Consider the following 21,582-nt stretch of genomic DNA (forward strand, 5'->3'; position numbering starts at 1 on the left):
CTGAGACGAGGGCGTCCGCGTGGTCTCCTTCCAGTTGGGACTTCCTCCCACACCAGTCTGACTGTTCGTTCGTCAGAATGTTTTCTGAGGTGTCCTGCCCATTGGAGTCTTCTGGACTTTATTTCTTTTATAATGTTGGCGTCTAGGTAAAATTCTTTGAGCTCTTTGTTAGTTCTTATCCTATATTGTCCTGATGCTTCATCCAGCACAGGGCCAAAGATCTTCCTTAGGACTTTTCTTTCCCAAACACATAGTCTCTCTTCGTTTGCCTTTATTATCGTCCATGTTTCGCTTCCATACATCACAACAGGTCGTATGATTGTTTTATTGACCTGTATCTTCGTACGTCTTGTTAGTGGTTTCGATTTTATAAGGTTTTGGAGGGCAAAAAGACATATGTTGCATTTCCTTGTTAGAGTATATTTCCTAAAAAATGTGTTCTTGTGTACCAGTCTCCCCTATTGTATGTGTTGTTATGCTTTTGTCCATTCCTCTGGTATAAGTATAGTCTTAATATACTTAATATTTACACCGTCGGTTCCTAGCAATTTTCTGTTTTCAACTTTCTTGTATTGCTTGCTATGTGTATCTTTTCACTCAAAAACTACTAAAGATTAAAACATTTGCAGAAGAATAAAAAAAATGGATGAGGCATCTTCATTTTTATTATTATTATTATTATTAAACGTCTCTGTTCAATTTATCTGCAGCGCATAATACACTTAACCAATAAAACCACATAATTGACGCCAGTGTGGGCTGTTATAAACTCAATAATAGCAAGATATGAACGAAATGCAAATCGGACGACCAAAATCAATACATCGTTTAGCACAACAAATTAAATGCGATATAAATATGTTCCTGATAAAGCTTAATAAGTAAATAAAGATTCCAGGCACGCAGGTTTTGACTTATATAATAGTGCGCCTAAAACAAATGTTTTGTGCATCGTGATTGTCGGTTTGTCGTCTAATTCCCCATTACAACATGCTTCCTCGCGCAAATCATTTTCGGAGTTAAGTCTAATTTTAAAATATCTCCACTGTCTCAACTTCTAAATGTTTGATATCGCTCAAGTTTAGTTCCCAAACACGCTTCTTTCAACGACGGTCTGTGTTTCCAAGTTCATTCTATTGTTTTTTTCAGTGAAACGGGGGGAAAGTTTTAAAAGTGGTGGGTTTTATGAGCGTAGGTGGTGCAAGATTCTGTTAAAAACGTTTGTTCAGTTAAAAATGAGTGAGTATACTATATGTATGTTTTGTTTTAGCAAGTTTTCGTACGATATTTAGTTTGTTTAGTAAATAGTAGAAATAAAAACAATTCGATCAAAAGCGCTGCATTTTAAATAAGCTTTAGGGAATGAAATTTTCTTTTTACGAACAATACCATAACAGTTACTTTATTAATTATATATCAGTTAATAATTGATTATAGATCTAACTGCATAACATACATATAAACAATTTCTTATTCAAGTTATATTTTCTATAAAATCCTCATGGCTATGTGGATATTATGGACCGGTTTTCTCAACAACGTTGTGCTGCTGTTTTCCCAGTATTTTCCCAAATTTAAGTCAATATTTTTCTATACGTTTTTACTAATAATAGTTGTATAGTTTGTATAATCATTATCATCATAGCTTTGCAATCCCATGGGATTATGGCTCACACCTGGACGTATAATAATCCTACTTTCTTAGACGTAGTTTGTTCCCCTTTGTATAATCTGCTATGTGTTTTCACGGCAGTGGTGATTTGCTTCCATTTTTCGGTCCCTGATTGAGCGTTCCAATCTATAACCTTCGTAGGTTTTACGTCGACTTCCTTATCACCTATCCATCTTTTTCTCGGGCTTCCGCTTCTTTTATGCCATCATCATCATCATCAGTTGGCGCTACAGCCCTTCGTGGCCCTGGCCTGCCTCAAAACTGTCTTCCATCTTTCTCTGGCGAGTATCTGTCTTCTCCATTCCCTTACTCTAATCTCCCTTAAATTGTCCTGCACATAAACTTTACATTCAACTTTCCTCATTGTCATTTTAGTTAATTCTATTAATGATTTTGGTATACCAAATTTGATCATAGCCGAATATAACTGGGGTCTGTCAATAGTATCGCACGCTACCTTAAAATGTACGAATATGTAGGTATTGGCAGTCAGTAATCAATCGTTTTTTCTAATGTTTGTCTGATGGATGATATGTGATTAATGGTAGATCTGTTTTTCAAAAAGCCTCTTGGTTAGGATCCTATTATATTGTCAATAGGAGAGTCTGTTGCACTTGTACCACTTTTTGCCTTTAATTTTTTAATTCGTAGTTCTAATTCAATTTCAAAACATTGAATGGCTTTAACTATAATTTGAATTAAGGATGTAAGGAATGTATTTTGATGTAAGGAATCAAAAACCTCTTCAAATAATGCAACATAAATTCTATGTCAAATGGTCTGTAGGCATCTTGTACCTTGAGCCAAGTACAAAACAAAGATTACTTATAAATGCGTGTTTTGATTACAAACTGTTATTAACATAAATAGAAATGTACCCAGCGACCACAACAAGTGCACATGCACAACTGTTCCCCACTCTTGTCAGTAAATTTGGAAGAACATATCTTCTTCTTCACCAACACTGTGATCATTATCCGTTGATACCAACGATTCTTCAGAATCAAATAAGTCACATGACGCTTCTTGAAACCGTTGTTACTTTTTTGGTTTTGTTTTTTCTATCTATGCTCTCTTTCCCCAGTAGAGTAATTCAAACATGTCTGTAGATTTCGTTTTACTTTTTAAATTCCTTCTTGGATTTTTCTTTTCTTGATTTTTGTTCTTTGATTGAAATCTTCTCTGGTGTTTTAGTGGCAATCATGGTTCTTCCCGGTATTCTACCCTGCCTTTTCCTCTTATGCTCCTCGGCCTTTAGATAAGGTTGTACTTCTTTGGGACTTTAACATGTTTTCATTTTTTTTTCTTGATATCCGTTGCGTTGGTGTTGTAAAAGGGTGTAAAATGAGGACGTAGCAGTTTCAAGAACTGTTGATATTTCAGAAACTGAAAAAAATCACGCAAGCTACGAAGACTTTAAAGGTAACGGAGTTGGGGAAGTTGAAGGCAGAGGTTGTCAAGAAGTCAAATGCATATCATCTGAAGAAGTTGACGGACCAGTGTCTAAGGAACTAGTCCCGGACTAGAAGCGTCTGAAGACCTATCAGTCACGTACGAACATAAATAATAATTACGGAAGCCAGATAAGATGTTCGGAGTGAACTAAAACGTTAGCTGCACTGTAAACATCAATCAACAGCTTGATTGTAATATGTTTTGAACGGATCATATACTCATATGTTCAAGGATTGTAGCCTGTGTGGTGTATGAGGAGGGAAAGTCATAATGACAATACCTCGATCAGATGCTTTGTCAAGAACCGTTGGGGAGAGATTTATCTCATGGTTATTAAATATTAATACCTAGTAAACTCTCGTCTTTTGAGCTTTTGGCGGCATTCAGAAAATGGTCCAAAAACTTCATGAAGGACTCTTCGTTGGACCAACCCGATTGATTTGCTGTGCCAATGCATCCTACCGGTCCACCAAACACCATTTTTTCTTTAAAATGAACCATTACTGATTTACCAACTGGATTTACCGCAGCTATAACCGTTACTAACCATCCTCGTTCTGCTGATGTACCACTACATATTTGTTTAACACCCTTAGGCGCAAATATTCTGGATTGTTATTGAACTGGGCTCAAGCCTGTTTTATCAAGATTTCAAATTTTGTCTGGTGGAATTGGACTATATTTTCTGTGTAAACTTGTGCGTGCCTTTTTATGCAACCTCTCATCCATTCTTTTCCTACAATCTCTTCCTCATTCCAAGTGTCGGGTATTTTCTTCTCATTAGCTTTTGCATATTTTAAAGCTAAAAGCCTTTTTTGATTAATACATACTGCATTTTGCAATATTTTTTATACAAGCAACAATGCTTAACTCTTCTTCCTTAGTAAATACTTGCTTTACAGCATAATTTGTCGAATAGGGGTAGTCAATATTGTTTTTAAAATTCTTTGAGTGCCTGGTTAACGTATACCTACCAATATTAAACACCTTTGCTGCTTTCAATAAGTCATTCTTTTCTCAGGATTATCGGCATCTACGGCCTTGAGGGCTTGTTTCAATGACTGTTCATCCACTGCCTTCCTTTCTACTCCTTTTTTACTTGTAGATATGTTTAATTTCAGATTCAACTTAAAATAATAATGATAATAAATAAAACATAAAATGTTGCAACCTCGTGTACCATGAGCCATCGGCCCAGGGTTCATGATGACCGGGGTTCATCTGTTCATCCTTCGGTCAATACCCTAGGGAGTTACTCCGAGATCAATACTCTGATAGAACTCTCAGGACGGTTGTGCTTTGGTCAATACCCAAAAGCCTAGTGGATTTTCCACCAGATCGGTACTCTGGCGGAACTCAATTTCATCTGGCGGCGGCCGTTGTTTTATACTGTTGCCGATCTTCCATCTCCAGCACTTATTAATGGTGGTGGAAGGTAGTAGGAATGCGTACGCATTACAATACCTCTGTCCTATCTTCAGATTTCTTATTTTTCATTAGATGTTTGTAAAATTTTATTGCATTCTCTACTTTTTATTTTATTGATATTTCGACTGTGTCCATTTGTTCTTCCTTATCATCTACCTCTCGTAAAGTGTCTTCCTTATTTTTGTTTAAAAGCGTTTCCTCATTTCCATTATTTAAAAAAATGGGGGTGTCAAAATCCTTTTTAAATTATCGCACCAAATAAAACAATAGCTTTACCATATGTCATCATACTTCATTTCTATTTTTACCATTTTATTACTATCTTTATCAATTTATAGCTGTGTTAATTCTATGGTTGCATCTCAATAAAAATACTTTTATACCAATGATAATATTTAAATTGGCAGCTTAAATCTAAGGTTGACTTATACAAACAATCTATACTTAACACCTTACATTTTTTTATTTGTTTATTTGCTATTTAAAAAGGAAAGTTAGTAATGACATAATTCATTATAATGTCTTTACATGTTATTCTTTAATAATGTTGAATAAATTTGGCCATTGCATCAGTCACAAATCATTAAAAAACCGCGATAAAGAAATAATAACGTCAATTGTGATCGAAGATATAGACAGAAAATTTCTTGATAAAATGCGTTAGGCTTTCACGGCCATCGTCTAACTTGTTAAACTGTTTGTTCGGGCTGTTAGGCCGTTGTCTTCTGAGATTAGTTCTCGGCGTTTCGCCAACCCTAGAGGTTGGCATCTTCTGAAAGCAGTAACATCTCCAGAAGATGCCTCCAGAAGATTGTATCGATGGCCTTTTAATCTTTCGTCTTGATTCAAAGTGAATATGGTGTTTAGGTTCCCAAAATTATGTTTTAAAATACGGAAGGACATAATTAGGTCACCTCGAAGACGTCGCTGCTTTACGTATGCCAGTCTTGTGGCTTTACACTGAACATTTTCAAGTAGGATTTTATCGCGACTGAGATCTGGATTCCACACTGGTCTGGCAAGTTCAAAAATAGGTCTAACCTATATTGAGTAAAGTTTACTAACAGATGTAGAGGTATACATGTAAAACATTTACTGATCAAAAACAGTTTCGAGTTGGTACGTTTACACACCGACACTATGTTATCAGACCAATTTAAGTCACTATTAATTATCACTCCGAGATCGTTGTGGGAGATTACAGAGTTTAAGGGATGTCCATTAATAAAGTACGGCAGTGATGGGCTATTTTTGCCGATATGTAAAACGACGCATTTTTCTATGTTAAGCGAAAGTAACCATTTTGAGGACCATTTTAATGTTGTGTCAAGATTTTGTTGAAGAACATGTTGGTTAATAGTTGGATTCACATATAATTTCGTGTCATCAGCGTAAATGGAAACCTTACTGGATACAATGAGCGAATGAGCGGAAGATCACTGGTGTAGACACAAAAAAGTAGCTGTTCGAGTACTGAACCTTGTGGGACTGGCTTATCTAGTGAATGGTCCTCCCGAATACGAACCCTAAAGTATCTGTCGGATAGAAAACCTTCAATCTAAATTTTAACTTTCCGAGGATACCATAGTAATCCAATGTAGCTAGTAATCGACGTTTTGGAATACGGTCGAAAGCTTTGGCTTTGGCTCTAAACCTTGTAGGTTCAGTTATCAGTTGTAATAAATTTGAGTTCATGATAAAGTTTTTAAACAAATTTTGGGAATTGATAGTATCAGTTTTGGAGGGCCAGCTTATCTTTGGGAAATTTAAATCTCCAACAAAAATGAGATTTTCAAGGGATGAGAATTTATCAAGTTTGTTAATAAGCATATTGTCCTGAGTAAGTACTGTATCCGGAGGTCGGTATATGCAACCTATATTAAATATGAAAGGTTATTAGTAATAAGTAAGTGGATAATTTCTATGCCGGGTACGTCTACTGTTTTATTACTGATGGAAAAAGTATTGGTAATTTCCTTTGCTAAATAGATGAATATTCCTCCCCCTGGACGAGTAGCTCTATCTCTACGAAATATAGTAAAATTATCAATGTTTACAATAGCATCCGGGATAGAAGAATTAAGCCACGTTTCTGTTAGGAGAATAATGTGAGGTTTTAAAAGTTGAACAGTACTTATAAATTCATTAAATTTGGATCTTCATGATTCTGTCATATCATCATTTGCATCTTCATGATTCTGTCCATTACTTTCCTCGTAAATGGAATCTATAAAACAAATCATTTTGTAACAAAAATGTACAGTTGTCATTTTTATTATTACTGCTATATTAATTCTTCCATATTAATAAAATACTAACTAAATCTAAATAGGACAGTTAGTACAAATATATTCAGTAATTACTATATATTTGTACTTACCCAATCAAGATAGGCCAAAAAAAAAATTCGTTCAAAAACTTTAGTTATTTTGGTTTATAACTTTTTAACTTTTAATTTTACTATAAAAACTAATAGAAATAAAGTGGTAGAAAATTTAATTTGCTACAAATAATGATTTATACAATTTTCTGTAGAGTTGCTAATTTACAAGATGCAGCGCAAAATCTCTTTCCACCCCTTTTTCCAAGCTGGCAGCTGGGAGAATAAGGGTTGAGACCCCACAAACTTGAACTTAAGCTTATGCTAACCACCTCCACAGGCAAAAAAATAACATCGCGTCCTCCCAAAAATGTAATTTCAATGTAACTTTTCAATGGACTACTGAGTAAATTATATTAAACCATAAATCGCAAACTTTTTGAGATATTTTAAATATTAAACAAATCTTAATGTAAGCTTCACATTAGGTTATTTGAAAAGATAAGCTACCTAATAGAAGCTCAACAAAATGTATATAATAAATGTTTGATGTAAATACACAGATTTATTATTTATCGTACACACTTAACGATTATTGATAACCTTTGCAATTAATAATTAAATTTAGAGTTTTTGGAAGCGGATCAACACTGTACTTGAAATAATGTGATGCAACTATAATATGTATATGTATACAAAGTAATAAAAATATTTTAAGTCTTGATAGTTGGTAGTGATAAAGACGAATAGCAAGGAATTATATGAAAAAGAAATGTTTGTTTCCAATTAAATTTTATTCAAGGCAATACTAATCAAGTTCCTATTTTATATTGATGTTTACAAGTTAGCAAGTGGTTGATGTTTAAAGCTTGTTAGTAAACTTACTTCCATCTTCTTCTTCTTCAAGTGCCATCTCCGCGGCGAAGGTGCGGAGATGAATGAAGTTCTGAATCATCATAGCTATTCGGACTTTTGGGACGGCTGCTCTGAAAAGTTCATTTGATGTACATCCGTACCACTGCCTCAGGTTGCGCAGCCATGACATTCTACGCCTCCCTATGCTTCTCTTTACTTGGATCTTTTTCTGCATTATCAGTTGGAGCAAGGTGTATTTCTCTCCAAGTGTAATATGTCCGAGATATTCCAATTTTCTTAAAATTTCTATTTCTTTATTTATCCTTCTTAAAACCTCTTTGTTTGTGACGTGTTCTGTTCACGATATTTTCAGAATTCTTCTATACACCCACAGCTCGAATGATTCTACTTTTTTTATTGATGTCGCATTCAAGGTCCAAGATTGGATTCCATAAAACAAAGTCGAAAAAACATAGCACCTCGCCAACCTAACTCTTAGTTTAAATCCCTTGTACATAGCACTCTTCTCATTGTGTTGCTTTACAATCGCCTTACAGCGCCTTAACATACAAAATATGGGCATTAGTAAGGCGGACATCCACAAACTAAAAGAATATTCGATGCCACCACTTGTGTGACTTACGGTCAATTTCGTAAAGGCCTTTCACACATATATGGTTCAGAATCCGATAAAAAAGCAATCATTTATGGCTAGGAACAGCTACAGGAAGAAAAAATTTTGATATGTATTCATATCAAAATTTCATGTATATACATGATATTGTTGCAGAGTTGGTTTTTCTAATTGCTTGTAGAAAATTAAATCGCTTAGTACATCAATCATTAAATGAGCGATCTGAAGATGAGATATCTTCCTGAAGAATCAGTGGTTTTGTCAACACTCACGTAGAAGTAATTGTCACTAATATCAGTTTTTATATTATCTGCATATTACTGACGAGTACAACAAATTGACATAGTTTCTCTTTGGAGTCTTTTCACTTGGAACACTCAATTTGCAACATTTTTTTAAAAAAGAATTTGTTTCCATTGAATCATTTTGAAAGCGGTATATTTGAAGAGAATAATGTACGGCATAAATCTTCATTAAAAGTATTATATATAAGCAACTATTTTCTTATGGAATTTTAAAGTAGATACTATGTTAATGGGAATAAGTCATAATGTGTATCTACTTCATTAAAAGTATCTTGTCCGTTTCCTTCTTGCAAACTTAACCGTGAAGACTTAGAAACAGAAGCTTGATATTTTTCTCAGTTAAATAAATATTATTCAAAAAATTTGTAATTCGGAATAAATTGACGTTTATGCATTTTGCAAAGTCTATGGTATGAAATTTCGGTTTTGAGTTTTGGTAACAAATGTGAATCATTTGAAATATGCCTAAAAAAATGCTGAATTTAAACTTTCATACAAACGGTCTAAAACGTTTAAAACTGTTAATACTTAATCATTTTTGTTCAAAATGGTCTCAGTACACTTTTTATTTGAAACAGTTTTTTGTACAGCGTACAGATTCTCGGTAAATGGTAAATCGATTTTTTTTGTTTCTCCCCTACGAAGGGGCGTTTTAGGAGGAAGCCGGTAGCAGTAATAAGCTTTCTTGTATCTTTTTGAGGGTTACAAAATTCAACTTCTCAGCAAAATTCAGCTTGTTCGTATAATTTTTAGAGGTTAAATCTGTGAAGATTGGACTATAAGCCGTTAAAAAAAGATTTTTTTGCTAATAAACATATATAAGGAGAAAGAGAGCATTGTGCTTAAAAGTAATGTTACCCTAACCAGACTGAGAAAAAAAAATTAAGTAAAGACAAAAAAATCAAAGGAAAAACGAAGAACAGAACAGAAAAGTACGACAAAAACTTGTATTACCAATTAAGTGATCACCACCAAGCGTAAGTTAATTTAAGCTCTCATTTGAGAATGCATCTTAATATCCTCTTCTTCTTCTTCCTTCTTGTATGTAGGCTTTAAAGTCTGTTTCTTCTTCGATATTAAACTCCTAAATTGTTTAAATTATCGCACCATCTTGTTCTTGGTCTGCCAATACTTCTTCGTCCATTTGGTGACATATCTCGTGCTATTCGTACTATCCTATCCTCTGCCATTCTACTAATGTGTTCGTTCCACTCCTGTTTCCGTTTTGTCACCCATCCATTTATGTCTTCTATATTGCATGCTCCTCTCATGTTTTCGCTTCTCTCCCTATCTAACAAACTTTTCCCTGATATTCGTCGAAGTATTTTCATCTCTGTTGTTTCTAGTAGTGGTCTCGTTTTAGATGTGTCAGGTCTTGTCTCCGCCGTTTATGTTAATGTAGGTCTAATTGCTGCTTTGTTTGTTTGTTCTTCAAGATTGTGTCATTAAGAGATCCCCCCGCTTTACTTGCTTTTAAGCTTTGATGTCGTACTTCTTCTTCAACATCTCCTTAACCAGTTATATCTATTCTCAGATTTCTAAACTTTGCTTCCTGCTTTATTATTTTTCCATCAATTTCGATTTTACATCGTAGTAGGTATTTAGATGTTGTCATACATTTAGTTTTTTCTGCTGATATTATTATATTGTATTTCTTGACTGTTCTGAAAAAGATGTTTAACACACATCTTTGGAGCTCGTCTTCTGTCTCGGCGATTAATGCGGCGTCGTCTGCTTAACATAATATTTGAATCTCTTTGTTCCCCATTCTGTAACCATGACCTTTACGTACTGCTTGTAATATTTCGTCTATTATTATATTAAAGAGAAGTGGGCATAACGAGTCACCCTATCTGGAAGTAGATGTTTTCGATGGTTTGTGTAACATTGATTGGTATGTTTCTTTTATACAGTAGGTGTAAGACGTCTTCGACTTGGATGCAATCGAAAGCCCTTCTCAGGTCTACAAACCATAGATATGCTGGTTTATTGTACTCGATGGCCTTTTCTCTGATTTGTCTTAGTTCAAATACGGCGTCTACGCAGGATCTTCTGGATCTGAATCCTTGTTGTTGATCTGATAAAGTTGTTAGTTTATTGATTTTGTTGATTAGGACTTTTGTGTTAAGCTTAAGTGCGATGTTCAGTAGATTTATACCTCTATAATGATTGGGGTCTTCTTTATCTCCTTTCTTGAACATTGGTATCGTTATGCTGTTTCTCCATGTGTCCTGGTAACTTTCTATTTTTGAATGAATTTATGCCTATCTCTACTTCCTAAAAACTGATTTCTATTTCAGGTACTTTATTGTGTTGATTATTATTTTCCTTTCCTTTAAAAGTTCCGTCAGGTATCTTTCCCATTCGTTTGCTGGTATGTTGTATTCCTTCAATTCTGCCATTTCTTTCCGTTGGTTTCTTATGAATCTCCATGTTTGTTTTTGTGTACCATAGAAGTAGCTTTCCATCCTTTTTGTAAACTGTTTCCAGTGTTCATTTCTTACCAACTGCTTTCTTTCATTTCGTATTCTTCTATAAATGTCTCGGGATTCTGGAGTATTTGATGTTTTTGTACTTCGTGTAGGCCTCTCGTTTCTCTTTCATCTTAATATACACCTAAAAAATTATGCAAAATATTGCATAGAGGGCAAGTCTTGACGTCTAGAAATTGCAGTTAAAGCAAAATGTGGTATCTCTGAATATTAAAATAATTTTTATAGAATTTTTTAAAAAGATAATAGAGCTTTGCCTAAAAAACTTGTTTTTATAATCTTAATAACATGCTATTGCAGATAAAAAATAAATACAAGACTCAAACTGCCAAAAAAATTAGTTAAATTAGAAAAAACAGAATTTTGTGTAATAATAATTTGGTCACCCACTGTAATAACATTGCCCATATACTAAAATTTATTTTATTAAGGACAAGTGTTGAAATTTCCAATTATACATCCACATATTTTATTACAATCCAAACAATTGCCAAAAAATAATTAAGTCTGAAACAATTTACAGCTTTCCAAATAATCAAATTGTTCTTAGAACTGTCGTTTGATCGAAAGTTATATTGGTCTTTTATAATGTGTCACAACAGTCAAAATAATAAACACGCAATTCCAAAATAAATTCTCTAACTTTAAAAACCGGAAGTTTTTCGAATTCATGTGACCAACTCATTAATTTTAACATTGAAAACAGATTTTTCACACAAATTAAATATAATACAATGCTACAAATTTTATAAAAATAAAACTCGAATACAATTGAATGGTATGCCAAGCAGTTGATTTGAAACATTAGTAATGCCGGGATGGTGCCAATTTTTGTTTGTTTGTTAATCTAATACAAAAACAATTGTTCTAAACCGATGCAAATAAAAATTAAATTTGGAAACACAACCCTGAATGTTAATGTTAACTATTTTATAGAGTGGCCATTTATTTGGCAATCTTTACATTGCCAAATAAATCACTAAATTCGAAGAAAAATTGCATGCATTCTGTCTGCGCTTGTTTAGCATTTGAGGGGAGAGGAGATAACGTACTTGCGACGGCGGCTGTCTGTAGTTTATTGATCGCTTAGTTTCTGTAGTTTATTCTTCATCTACGTGTTTGTAGTACACAGTTAGCTTTGTGCGAGTAGTCAGTGTTAAACTTTTTTTTATTTACCCAGTAAAGTTTTTGATCGTTAAATTCTACATTGAAGTGAAAAATATGGGTCGAAAGAAACTCACACAACAGGAGAAAGTTAGTGGTTTAACAAGAACGATTCGTCATCGGCTTCAGAAAGATCTAGCATTACTAAGTCGACGTGCTGCAAAGAAGCCCTTGCTTACAAAAGCAATAAAGACGTACGTTAAGGTTAATACGAGGAAGCTCCAAATTTGTTCGTCGTCCACACACGGCGACATCAGTTTCAATCCCATAATTGCTTCTCTAGTGCCTGTACCCTTTCTAAAGCCATATTGAAAACGACTCAGGTATTCTTCACACTTATTTTGAATTCGGTTATAAATTATTCGCATAAAAATCTTAGCGGCATGACTCATTAGGGATACAGTTCGATGGTCTTCACATTTCCTTGCTTTTTGTTTCTTAGGAAGAGCTATATATGTGGATGTTAGCCAGTCATGCGGTATTATGCCATGTTCATATATAATGTTGTAGAGGGATGTTAATTTCCTGACAGCATTATCACTTAGGTGTTTAAAATGTTCGGCTGTTATTAGGTCTTCGCCGGGTGCCTTGTTGTTCTTCGCGCCTTTTATTGCCTGCAAAACTTCTTCGGTGAGAATGTAATTCTCTAATTTCCTGTCATTCAACTGTGCACGAATCTCTTCCAGATTTTGTGCCACAATCTTTTCTTCTCTCCATGTAACGTCTTTTTTGTCAAGCTGTTTTGCTATTACATCGTTCCAAGTTTTCCTAGGTCTTTCTCTCTTCTTTTTTTCTTGTGCTTTAGGTTTCCATATATTTTGAATGGTGTTTCATTTTTTACTCGCTGCAAATGACCTCTCCAACTTAACTGCCTTTTTCAGCATACTCTGCCATCGACTTTATGTTTAATTCATCTCTTAGAACATTGATTTTTACAAAATCTCTTCTATTTACTCCCTGTACTTCGTAAATATCTCATTTTTGTCGCCTGTGTATTACTTTGCTGTTAATTACTTACCCAGGACTCACACTCATATGTTAGAATTGGTCTATATATAGTCTTAAAAACATTTGTTTTAGTTTGTTTCGTTATTTCCTTCGTTTTGATTATTGTTCTTTTCTATCCTTTTATTTAGTTTTACTTCTTGTCTACCAGTTTCTTCAATAAATTGTCACTCCTGGGATAGAAAGGATGCAAAAGTTTTCACCTGTTTAATTTCTATTCCTTCTATCTGGACTTTTATATCAACTCTCCAACTTAACTGCCTTTTTCAACATACTCTGCCATCGACTTTATGTTTAATTAATCTCTTATAACATTGATTTTTGAAAGATCTCTTCTATTTACTCCCTGTACTTCGTAAATATCTCATTTTTGTCGCCTGTGTCTTACTTTACCGTTAATTACTTACCCAGGACTCACACCCATATGTTAGAATTGGTCTATATATAGTCTTAAAAACATTTGTTTTAGTTTGGTTCGTTATTTTCTTCGTTTTGATTATTTTTTTTTTCTATCCTTTTATTTAGTTTTACTTCTTGTCTACCAGTTTCTTCAATAAATTGTCACTCGTGGGATGGAAAGGATGCAAAAGATTATTGAAGGTTGGCTATATCTACAGCAAATTGCTCTCTATCTTGAGCTGTTCTTAGTATCGAATGTGTGTCCACGCCTGTCCAGTCTCTTACATTCTTCAACCAGGAGCATTTTCTTCTTCCTGGACCTCTTCTTCCTTCCACTTTCCCTTCCATTATTATTCGTAGGAAGTTGTATTTTTCTCCTCTGTAAATATGTCCTAGATAACTCGTTTTTCTGTGCTTATTTTCTTCTTCACGTGCTCTGTCCAAGAGATCTTCAGCATCCTTCGAAAAACCCACATCTCAAAGGCTTCTATACGCCTTATACTTGTAATTCCGAGGGTCCATGTTTCCACTCCGTATAGCAATATGGAATAAATATGTATAAATAATAAATACAAATTGGTATCGAATATCCAACGATAACGTAGAGTTTATTAGGAATTTTTTCATTCGTTGAAATGCGGACCTAGAATATTCTATACGAGCACGTATTTCGACCTCGTGGTCAAGGTCGTTTGTTATCCATACTGGAATCTTTGTACTGGTTCTATATGTTTGTTATAGATACAAATATTAATGTCGACATTTGGTGCACGTGTAACCGCCATTACTTTTGTTTTATGTGTGTTTATATTTAGTCCCAAGCTATCTCCCTCTCTGGTTATGACATTCAAAAGTCGTTGTAAACCCTGAGCACTGTCCGCAATAATGACGGTTTCGTCTGCGTATCTTAAGTTGTTTACGTATTTTTCGTTGATTTTTATTTCTTCTTCAATATTTTCGAGGGCATTTTGAAAGATCGTTTCGGAATATATATTGAATAACAGTGGAGAAAGTATACAGCCCTGACAAACTCCTCTTTTTATTGGCAATTCTGCTGTCAGACGATTGTCTATTTTGATCGACGCCATTTGATCCCAATATAGTTTTTTAATAAGTGCCACAGTGTTATCGTCCATACCATGTTGTGTTAGGGTTTCTATGAGTTCTGTGTGTTTTACTCGATCAAACGCTTTTTCGTAGTCCATAAAACAGAGAAAGATGTCTTTTTGCTGATCTCGGCATTTTTGTAGTAATATTTGGAGACCACATAATGCCTCCCTTGTACCAAGCCCCATACGAAATACAAATTGATTGTCGCTCAGGTTTTTTTCGCATTCTCTGTATATTCGTTGATGTACAATTTTGAGTAAAATTTTCAGAAAATGGCTCATCAGGCTAATTAATCTGAACTGTGAGCATCTAATTGCTTTATTTTTCTTGGGTATAGGTATAAATGTCGATCTAAGCCAGTCTTCTGGGAAGATTACAGTGGTATATATTTTGTTAAATAATAGTGTTAACGTCTGAAGATTTTCTTGAAAATAGAAGGGCATAAAACCAAAACTTGGACCAGAGACATGTTTAAAAAAATAAAGCAGATAGCACGTTCCTTTACACCAAACCACTTTGCTATCAAAGATCATAATGGAACTCTACTCACTTCTAAAAAAGATATTTTACACAGGTGGAAAGAATATTGTGGACGATTGAGGATAGAGGAGAGCACAGACGTTCCATCACAACAGGAAGATGCCAATTTTGCGATGGAACCTGACCTACTCAAAAGTGAAGTTGTTGCTTCATGCCTTGCAAGAGTATATATTAGCAAAGATCTCATGAATACTTTTTTTGCCCCATATTGTAGTATGATCATTAATAATAATATAGCTCATTCGTTTAGGTTTATGTTTGTAATATTCATTAGAGACTGCCCTCAATTTTAGGTCTTTGTTTTTATTTCTTCTTCTTCTTAGAGTGCCATATCCCTACGGAACGTCGGCGACTACCATGCTTATAATATTGTTATACTGATCTCGGTCTTGCGCTACGTGTAGCAATTGGTCCGCTGTCAAACCTGTCCACTGCCGCAAATTCCTCAACCAAGAGAGTTTCTTCCGTCCTATCCATTTCTTTCCTTCGATTTTACCGTTGAGAATTAGCCGAAGGAACTCATATCTTGGTCCTCTGATTATATGTCCAAGATATTCTAGTTTACGCCTCTTAATAATATTTAATAGAGTTCGTTGATGTCCCACTCTTCAAAAAACTTCTTCGTTTCTGGTTCTGCTAGTCATGATATCGGCGTTTAAAGTCCAAGTTTCAGATCCATACAAAAGTACAGACCACACGTAACATCTTGTAAACTTTTCACGGATTTCCAAATTTAATGAGTTATTGGATATTTATTCTGTTTTTATTTAGTACTTTTAAAATGGAACTTATTAGTAAAAGCTTTTTAATATTAGTAATTACCTTTTTGGATAAAATGGTTATCTTTTTTATGTTCAATTATTTTTGGGTTAATACTAATTTAATGGATCGAATATATTATCAACTCATTTTTCTGTATTTCAGATTGAACAATATTTTCATTGGCACTCGTTGAAAATGCATGTCATGTCAAAATCAATGAAAATATTATCTGGACTAAAAGTTATTGATTCGCAGTTTCCCTTTGGTTTTCAAAGAATATATTTAGATCATAAAGAATGTTACATTTAAGATTTGAAGAAGGTGACGCGAAGTATTACGATTTCTAGGTAAGTCAAAAGTTTTTTAATATATTTTTCAAAATTTTTTATAAAAGATTCAAATTTCCAAGTTTATGTAATCTATAAAAATCATCATGGTTATCAATGGCGTTAAAAGTATTCGCGAGATATTCGCTATACATTTTTACTAATGTAAAAATTAGACCACACACTTTAATGGACAACTCTTCAGATATGTAGGTTTCGTAAACATAGGTACTCTCTTTTAGATACATTGCTACTCCTCCTCGGGTATAGTTTTTCCGGCAAAAGGAGATTTTAAGATGAGAACCGCTAATTTATATTTCAAAATTTTAGTGAATTACATCCATAGTCTAAAGAAGTTCTGAAACCGTTTTCTTGTGACATGCTTAAGTTAAATATTGTCTTTATATTAAATATTTCCTATCTTGAAATCGTTTTTAAAAAGTCATTATAATTTTTTTTTTATTTATTAACATCTAAGATTTTTTACAATATGTTTCACATAAAAAACAATAAATTAAATTGTTTGTCTTTACAATGTAAATTATTATATATTAGAATTATTTTAACCTGGTGCGTTGTAGCAATCAATTTGGCACTTACTGAGGTACTTGACTTGACGTACTTAGCTTCGATCTTGTAGACAAAGAGCCATGTTTTTAAGTTGAAATTCTGAAGGTAATGTTGTACTCTTGATTTGATGTTACCTCGATTTAATCCGATATAAATATAATCCCAAAATTTAACATCCATAGTCAATATGTATTTCGTCAGCTTTGTTTTATTCAAGATCTATATTCACTGTGAATAGGATTGTCAGAATAGTCATGGAAGCTGAAGCAATTAATTGATTTTATTCACGTTACGTTCCAATAAAAAACATATTCATATATGTTCTTTTTGAGCATACGGTAGGACTGATAGCTGCTGCACATATAGGTTATTTTTCAGCCACAATAAACAAAGATCGTAATCTGGTAAAGAGAATCTAGCTTTAAAACTTTAACTGCGTAAGTTACGCAGCTTTTAATCGCAGCGATAATAATATTGTGTTGTTAAAGTATGTTGTTCTCCCTATTCCTCTTTCCCTCTCTATATCTCTCTTTTCCTGTGTGTGTGTATGTATGTGTGTCTTATGCTGATCTTCCTAACAGAAGATTAAGGGAATTTTTAGGTTCCTTTGCCAATGTTAAACGTGATCAGTGGATCATGATTAAGTTTATTACAATTTACATATTACATTATTGAAAGAAACGAATGAAAATATAAATTCTGCCTATTTTTTAACCACTTCAAAGCATACCTTGCTATTCTGGTAAAAATTAAACAAAAATTGTACAACTGTGGCAGATGACACTCTTTTAGACGATTACTTTTAATAAACATCGATAAGGTGAAACACATATAACTGCACAAAAATAAAGTAATTCCATATCCAAAAATGGTTCTAAAAGCACTTAATGGAGATTCACTGGGGGATTATTTGGTTTTGATTTTGATTTTTTTATTAGCCAACAGATTAGCATTATCAAAAGCACAATAACGTCAAAGCTATGTAATTGCTTTTTTAATATACTAATCTTCATAAACTTATCTGGATCTAAATTACAAATCGACCATGCTATAAATTTTAGTTGTGGCATAAACATTTAATTTTTGTTTAACACTTTTTAATAATGAACTACAGTAATAACAAAATAATTATCAATACACATCATAGATACAGTAATATCACAAATAACTAAAAGAGAAATACATAGTAATATACTATATTATAAATTATTATATAGTATAAATTTATACACACGTCCAAAAGTTTGGAATACGTACAAATTATATATCTACGCCTATGGTGGTTTTAAAATTGATATTAATATTCATTCTAGAGCGTTTTTAAATGAAAATGATAAAAAATTTGAATCGTTTTTATATGATTTTTGTCACATTCTGATACACATACGCTGATTAGCGTATTTACACATTTTTTCAGTTTTTGTTTAAATTTAAATGGGGCCGTTTAAAACTGCCTAGAAATGTAATATCTCATTTTGACATACCTAGAGTAATTTCTTTGTTACAACAAGGCTTTAGTCAAAGTTTTAACGCGAATATTGCTGATGCTACTCAGACTGCTGTATCGAAAATTAAAAAAAAAATTCCAAGATACAAATGACGTTAAGGATCGTCCCAGAAGTGGTAGAACTCGATGTACAACAGCAGCACAAGACCGGCAAATATCATTGATAGCTCGTAGAAATCATCTGGAATCTACAAGTGGTACATCCAGAGAAATTTCTAGGCGTGAAGGACTGAATATTTCACGGCAAACAATAACACGCAGACTAAATGCAGTAAATTTATATCGTAGAAGGCCGCTACGTGTTCATAAACTAACCTACCAACACAAAATAGTAAGTTTGAAATGGGCTAGAAAAATGGTATATCATGGTCCTAACAGGAATAACGTGATGTTCTCTGATGAGTCAAAAATTTGCTTGGTATCTGATTCGCGAACAACACTGGTTTGGAGGGTCCCAGGACGACAAACCCGACTAGGAACAGCCCAACCATGTGTCCCATTTGAAGGTGGCAGTATTATGGTTTGGGGTTGTATTATAAGTGATACACGGACGCCACTGCTGGTTCTATAGAGAAGAGTCACTGGTGCTGTGTACATCGACAAAGTTTTAAATCCTATCGTACGTCTATTGCGAGGGGCAGTAGGTGATGAATTTGTATTTATGCATGACAACGCACCTCCTCATCGAACAGCAGCAGTACAAAATTTTCTGGAAGAAGAAAAAATATCTACATTACAGTGGCCCTCGAATTCCCCCGACATGAACGTTATTGAACATGCTTGGGACATTCTCAAAACACGCATCAAGAAGCGAAACAATCTCCCTATTACGCTTCGAGAACTAAAAGATGCTGCCCGTGAAGAATTGGAGAGAATTCCGCAAGCCCAGCTCGACCAGTTAATCGTCAGCATGCCAAATCGCCTACAGGCATGCATACAGGCCAATTAAGGAATTACTAATTATTAGTTTGATTAAAAATATTATTTTTTATACCAATTTACTTTTAAATGTAAGTTGTACATTGCAAGTTTTTCACTCCAAGAGAATAAATAATTTTTTTGCATATCGTTTATCTGGTTTTGAGATTTATTTAGTATTGTTGAGAATTGAAACAAAATGATGTTTAATTATTCAGAAGAGTTTTATATAAAAATCAATAAAAAGATGAAATATTCCAATATTCCACACTTCTTGGACATATGTGTAGTACTGGTATTATATATACCTATATATAAAGCAATATACTCTCTATTACCTCAGCAACAAATCACCTGAATTAGACACACTACCTGTAGACATAAATTTGGCGGTCAACAAGCGTGACAAGGATGCACCCCTCCATTGTTTTCTTCCTCTTCCTCCGACTTCCTTTCTTTCCTTACCTCTCCCTTTTTCTCTTAGTCGGTCCCTTTGTCTCTGGCCAAAATATAACGACCATGTCCTATAAAAATATAAAGACGACATTTCCATTATTAAGATTGATTTAAGTATTAGGCGTACGCCATCTGTTGCTTAGATGTATTAAAGAAATTATATCGACACCTTAATTCGCAAACCGGCCAACTCCATTTGAACAAAGTTTTCAGAAGAAAAATAAAACATTATAATATTTTTAATAAGCTACTGACGAGAAAAATAGTTGGTAGATAATATCATTACCTAATATTTCATACAATGGATCATACAATGATCCTTACACTAAGGCAATTTAAACAGTTATCTAATTTTCTTTTACATGAAAAATACGTACTGTTGGAGTTAGCTGGTATGCACCAGAGATTAATTCAAATAAAAATCCATTGGTGATCATAAAATAAGTATAATTTAAAACAAAACAAACGGAATTATACTTATAAATATGATTTATAATGTATTTCTAGTCTTCATGAGGAGGAAGGTCGTCATAATACTTACGGTAATCTCTCGGTATCAAGTTCTTTAGTTGCTGTAAATCCAAGTATTTCTGCCTTGCAATTTTTCTGCGTTCAGGGACAAATTTGACAAATCTTGAAACGGTATTGTACTTATACTGAAATTTTTTCGTTGGTTGAGTAATTTATAGTCCTCAGAAAATCTAAGCTTATAAAATATTTCTTCAGAGGGTGAATACATGAGAGCTCGAATTTCGGTCAGCTGAAAAATAAAGACAAAAAAGACCGATCTAATATAGACTATTTACTAAATAGCAATAGGTACTTTAGGATCTGCCTTCAGTTTTCCTAGTCTCATGGAGTTGTAAAAATTTAGCTGTTTAGAATTCTTAAAGTAGGAATAGCTTAAGTATTCAACTGTGTAAGGTTTTGATTTCTTCGCTCTTCTGCAAATGGGAATCTCAGCTGGAACATTAATTATTTGAAAATAAATATACGTAGACGGTTGCGTTTAGATTTAATTAGAGTCTCTTACCATTCTCTAACACGTGTTTCTGGGTCTACATGTCATCAGAGAGACTTTTAATAGCGGCTTCCGACGATCGGCGATTCTACAGATCATCGCGCACAACCGATAAGCACGGACAGCAACGCACCGTAAACAGAGCTCTTCTTACGGTCCGTGACAGTCTGTGTAGGTCCGTGACAGTAGTGCTTCATTTAACTTTATTTCAAATTGCCTAGTGACAGAGAACGTATCGTTGCTGCAGCTTTGGCTATGGTAATAATTAGTAATTACCATATTATGAAAGTAGTAACAGGAAAAAGAGACCACGCCGCTGGTGAATCTTTAAAAAATCAAAAATAACTTCGTTTGTCTATTACATTTTTTAGCAAAAAACTTAATAAAAAAAAACTGCAAAACAACTTTGACAACACTACAGACAACTACTCCTGTTCAAACACGGACGCGCTCGGATCGCGTCGCACGGGCATGTACCGCACCTTTGATGTTACTGACTCTCGATGGATACAAGCGGCTTCCCACGATCGACGATATTGCGGACGGACGCGGACCAGCTAGCACCCACGCACCATGGGAAATGTCTCGTTCGTGGTAGCACAGGCACGTCTGTGCTGGTGTGTCGTATCTATCGAGAGTCGGT

General features: G+C 34.1%; 1 protein-coding gene across 4 annotated transcripts in view; it reads left to right on the top strand.

Moving 5' to 3' along the window:
• The first annotated feature begins 804 nt into the window (after positions 1–804).
• Proc-R (Proctolin receptor) overlaps positions 805–21,582 on the top strand; it is a 61,951-nt gene continuing 41,173 nt past the window's right edge. The window contains exons 1-2 of one of the 4 annotated variants that reach the window (XM_072528718.1): positions 805–1,239; positions 16,304–16,488. The gene's annotated coding sequence lies outside the window, so the exon portion shown is untranslated. Of the gene's footprint in view, positions 1,240–12,278; positions 12,649–16,303; positions 16,489–21,582 lie in introns of those variants that run through there. The other 3 variants (XM_072528715.1, XM_072528716.1, XM_072528717.1) reach the window with 3 other exon arrangements.

Source organism: Diabrotica undecimpunctata, chromosome 4, assembly GCF_040954645.1.
Source record: "Diabrotica undecimpunctata isolate CICGRU chromosome 4, icDiaUnde3, whole genome shotgun sequence".
Taxonomy (NCBI): domain Eukaryota; kingdom Metazoa; phylum Arthropoda; class Insecta; order Coleoptera; family Chrysomelidae; genus Diabrotica; species Diabrotica undecimpunctata.